The following is a 5,915-nucleotide window of genomic DNA, read 5'->3' on the forward strand; positions in this document are numbered from 1 at the left end:
GGAAATAACGAGGAAATGTTTACGACCATTTTACGAGGAAATCATTTCGTGGTTGTTACGTGTATTTTGCGAGGAAAATCTTTCAAGGTATTTACGTGTAGATTACGAGGAACTGTTTTCGAGTTATTTACGAGGAATTGTAGCGACGCCCTTACGAGGAATTGTAGCGACATCTTTACGACGAATCGTTCTACTTCGTCTTTACGATGAAATATATTCCTCGCTAAGTTACGACGAATTAGCGAGGAAATATGTGTTACGACGGACGTGTAACGAGCAAACGCGTTTCCTCGCTAATTCGTCGTAAAGCCTCTTTTACGACGAAATAACGAGGAAAATCGCCCTCGTTAAGATTATGTTTTCTTGTAGTGTAGCTGCGGATCGAACCCTGGTCCCGACGATAACATTCAAATTTACATACTACTGTGCTACAAGAAATTATATTGTTTGATTATTAGATTTAAAACATATGTAGACTGTGATATTCTAAGATAAGAATTATTTTTGTTTACACATTTTCTTTAATTCAAATATAGTTGCATCAGTAATTTATGTATTTTAAGATTTTTATACTGTTATACATGTAATAAAATTGAAAATGATATTTCATAAATTATTCAATCTAATTTTAAAATGACATTTCTCAAATAGTTATCTAATTTCAAATATTTAAAATCAAAGAGTCTATATATAACGGTGATTACAATTTTTTCTTAAAGATCAAAACTTAATTTTTAAAATAAACACTATAAATAAATCTAAATAAAATTATATAAAACTTAAAATACATAGATTTACTTTAAGTTTTATAAATTATAATTACATCTATAATCTATGTATTTTAAGTTTTATATAATTTTATTTAAATTTGTGTAAATTGTTTATTTTAAAAGTTAAGTTTTGATTTTTAAGAAAAAAAAATAAATCACTATTAAATAAAATGTGTAAACAAAAATAATTTTCATCTTAGAATATGCAGATCACAGTCTATATATTTTTAAATCTAATAAGAAAACAATAGAATTGTTGTAGCACAATGGTACATAAGTGTGCATCATATCTTTGGGACCAAGGTTTGATCCGCAGCAAGCACAACTTTTTCAAGATTTCTTTCATTATAAAAAGACGTTTTGTCTAACATAACGGTTGACTAATGCGGTGTTAGTCAATCACAAACTTTACGTAAAACTACTTTTGTAATATTCTAATACAAAATCAATAAATGAATTTTTAAATAATATATTAACTTATTTATTAATTATATATAGATTGGAAGCTTTAATTTATTGAATCTAACATTTTTATAAAATATTTATGAAATATAAAATCATAAAGATTAAAATGATATAAAACAATTAATATAGTCATTTGAAAGATACATAACTGGAGAGATTGAAAAATATGAACCTTTAAATATAAAATTTTCAACAGTAAAACATCAAATATAAGTTTTCATTGTTCAAAACCTTAAAATTTAAATTTTGAAGTTGTTCTTAAAATGTAAAAGACTTTATATTTAAAATTCTAAAGTTACTCCTTAGAGATGCTCTTAAGATAGCTTTTGAGTGTGAAATTAGATCATTATCAATATTATCTTTCTAGCCTTATATAAACATTAACTGTATAAAATCTAGTCCAAGATAAACATTTATTGTAAAAGAAATTCCTGACTTTGAATCCCCTATATATTAATTGAGGAACATTTGAAAAGATATAACCTCAATTTTGTATTAATTAAAACATGCCTCAATGCATATGTGGCACTCAATTAGGTAGTCAATTACATTCAATTGAAAAATAAGTAGGTCCACATTCGATTTTTATATGTTGTTAGATACATAAGTTGGTCAAACTATATGATATAATGATATGATATGCTATTTTCTTTCCTTAAATAAAACCTACGGAATTACCATAAATGACTAATATATATATATGACAATTAATGATTTTAATAATAAAGATTTGATAACAATTTATATCTCCTCCATCATTTTTGTTTAATTTTATATTATTAAAATAAATTAAACAATCAAATTAGCTATAAAAGTAAAATTTAGATTTTTTCGTATATGTTATATTTTGAATTTTTAAAAACGACAATAAATGACTAAAACTATTAAAATTATTATGTTAAAAATTAATGATCAATGGTTTAACATTTTTATTATAAGAAGATACACATGATTTTAAAACCATATGAGTAAAAAATATCATTTAATAATAAAATAAATATATATATAGATTAAACACTATATACCATAAGATTACATAAATATTTTAATATTAAAACTTTCAATAAATTTTCAAGAAAATTTATAAATTATAAACTTATTAAAGATTTCAGATTGAAAATTTTGTTATCGATGATTTAAATATTTTGTTATAAAACGATATGAATGATCATAGAACCGTATGATTATAAATTCTTATTTAATAAATAACTATACAAAATATACTATTCTTAGAAAAATAGGTTGGTCCATCTTAACTTATATTACACTTTTTATTAAACTAACTATCGAATTGATAAATAACGTACCAAAAAATGTTTTGCACTTTCCTTAAATAAAAGCTACGAAATTACATAATATGATTAACGTATATGTGAAAATTAATTATTATGAATAATAAATATTTGATAACAATTTTTGTATCTTAGTTCTTTTTTTAATTTTATATTATTAAAAGATATTAAAAATCACAGTAAATATATAATAAAAACATTTATTATTTTTCTTATATGTTATATTTTGAATTTTTCAAAACGTCTATAAATTATTAGAAATTGGAAGATCCACACTCTGAAAATTTTGTGATCAACAGATTATTTTTTTGTCAAAATAAGTTACAAATGATCATAAAATTGTATTAATATTAACTTTTATTTAATATTATAAGAAGATACACATGATTTTAAAACCATATGAGTAAAAGATATCATTTAATAATAAAACATAACATTTATAAATTATAAACTTATTAAAGATTTCACATTAAAAATTTTGTTATCGATGATTTATATATTCAGTTATAAAACGATATGAATGATCATAGAACTGTATGACTATAAATTCTCATTTGATAAATGACTATATAAAATATACTATTCTTAGAAAAATAGGTTGGTCCATCTTAACTTACATTATATTTTTTATTAAACTAACTATCGAATTGATAAATAATCTACCAAATTTGTTTTTGCACTTTCATTTATTAGAAGCTACGAAATTACCTAATATGATTAACGTATATATGAAAATTAATTATTATGAATAATAAATATTTGATAACAATTTTGGTATCTTAGTTCTTTTTTTTAATTTTATATTATTGAAAGATATTAAAAAATCACATTAAATATATAATAAAAACATTTCTTATATGTTATATTTTGAATTTTTCGAAACATCTATATATTATTAGAAATTTGAAGATTTCCACTCTGAAAATTTTGTGATCAACAGATTATTTTTTTGTTATAATAAGTTACAAATGATCATAAAATATAACGCATATGAATTTTTATTTAATAAATATTCAAACTAAATAATATATATATATATATATATATATATAAATACTAATGATTTAAAGCAACAAGATTAGCTGATCAATTTAGTCGTCCAGTTGAAATCTTTCAAAAGTATGTGAAAGACTAAAGTCAAAGTAAATATGGATTTAGAATAGTAGTTATATTTTACTAACCGAAATACCAAAAAAAACCGAACCGAACCGAACCGAACCGAAACCAACCCGATATCCAGATTGAACACCCCTAATCCAAATGAAGCCAAACTATTGTTTCATTCTCCAAAATATAATAAAAATAATAACTTAATCCCGCGCAAGGCGCGGATCTTATCCTAGTTAGGAATAAAAGAAAAACGAAAGAATTCAAAGTCAAATGGTATACAAGGGAAAAATGTGAAATGGATATTTTATGAAATCTATATGAAATCCTTTCACTTATTTTCATGTAAAATAAAATGGAAATAATATTCAAATTTATTTAGTGTAGTTTTTAGTTGAGTAAATTTAATATTTCCGTTAGTATTTGTTTAAATATTACAGAGTATGATAACAAAAATTCGGGTTGTCTATAAAATTGTAATGGTGATTTTTCTCTAATAGATAAAAGTGGTTAGGGACCGGCTGCTCTCTATTCCAACTCCATCTCCATCTCATGTCTCGCTCCTGCAGCTTTTTTTTGGCCTTTCTTTGTAATGAACCTTAGTTTCGTGCTTTCCGTTTTGTTCTTGTTGTTTAATAAATGGCATGCCACATCTTGTATATCAAAAAAACAGAAAAGCTGTTATAAATCTTAACATTTACACCAAAAAAAAATTGTAATGGTGATTTTTCTCTAATAAGTAAAAGTGGTTGAACACATTTTAATCCCCATGGTTTAGTATCATGACATTTTTTAATATACTATGTAAGTATAAATCTATTTATTTTCAATGCAATATAAAATATGATAATGATGAAAATAATACTCTCTCCGTTTCGAATTAGATGTTGTTTTAAAGCAAAATTTTTGTTTCAAAATTAGTGTCGTTTTATGATTTCAATGAAAAATTTATTGACTTTCTATTCTAATCTATTTTTCTATTGGTTGAAATCTGTTAGGTGTATTGGTAATGATATTTTTATCTAATAAATAGATAAACTTAAATGTTTTATTAATCTGTGTGTCGAAATCTAGAACGACAAGTAAAATGAAACGGATGAAGTATAAATAAATGAATATCTAATTATTAACTGAATTGTGTGTGTATACAACATGTTAACTAACTTGCTATAACATATACAGTAGAAACTTAATAAATTTATAAACACGATAAACAAATTAAAAAATGATCCCAAAACTAAATAGTGTAAAATATGACATAATTAGATAAAATAATAAAATAATACTCTCTCTGTTCTGAAATGTAAGATGTCAGAATAATTTTTATGTTCAAATATATAAAATGTTCTCATATTTCTAGGTAACTTTAAGTTTACTAAAAACTGTGTAGCCAATCAAATTTAATAGTTTTATTTTGTAATTGGTTGAGTAATTTTTAGTTTATAATTTTAATGATACTTTATATGTAAAAAGTAATTTTTTTAATAAGTGTGTATTACCCAAAACATCTTACATTTCAGAACTGAGGGAGTAATATTAAAAAAATTATTAACTAAATATATGATTTCATTAAATTATTAATTAATAATTAATATATGCTTTAAAATGAATTTCAACTTTAATTTTCTTTTTCATTTTAATATTTTGGTGTTATTTTGAATTACATATCAAATTGTGTTTATATTATAGTGAAGATATGCAACATACATAAAATATATCAAATCATCTAATTATAATAGAGAAAGTTTATACCTAGAAAGTTTGATAATATATAATATCGTGAAATTTTTTTTTGTCTTTTAGAATTTTTTTTTAAAAAAATTATAACTTTAATTTTTTATAAAAAAAATAAAAATAACTCTATAAATTAATAAACTATCATATTTCTAACATGATTAATTATAGAGTTTTTACTTTAGTTTCAAAGTAATTCTTTTTTTAATGCGGTAATTCATTTATTAACTAGTATATGATTTTAAGAGTTAGATAATTATTATCACATAAATTATCGTCGGAAGCATATCAAAGAAGCACAAAACGTAGTATTTTTCTTCTTCTTTCATTACCATTCAACTAATTTCAGATATCCTCATTGTCATAAATGTTATTTATCCTCTTATGAAACTATGACTAAATGTATGTTATAATAGTTGAGTTTTTGCTCACTACTCAGCGCGCCACGTCAGCGTTTAGTGGATTCCACTTTTAAAAAGTGCGAAAAAATGTCAAGATCATGGTTCGAACCCGGGTTATCTTATACAATAAAGAAGACTTGCCTCTC

The sequence above is a fragment of the Brassica napus genome, chromosome C5 (assembly GCF_020379485.1).
Source record: "Brassica napus cultivar Da-Ae chromosome C5, Da-Ae, whole genome shotgun sequence".
Taxonomy (NCBI): domain Eukaryota; kingdom Viridiplantae; phylum Streptophyta; class Magnoliopsida; order Brassicales; family Brassicaceae; genus Brassica; species Brassica napus.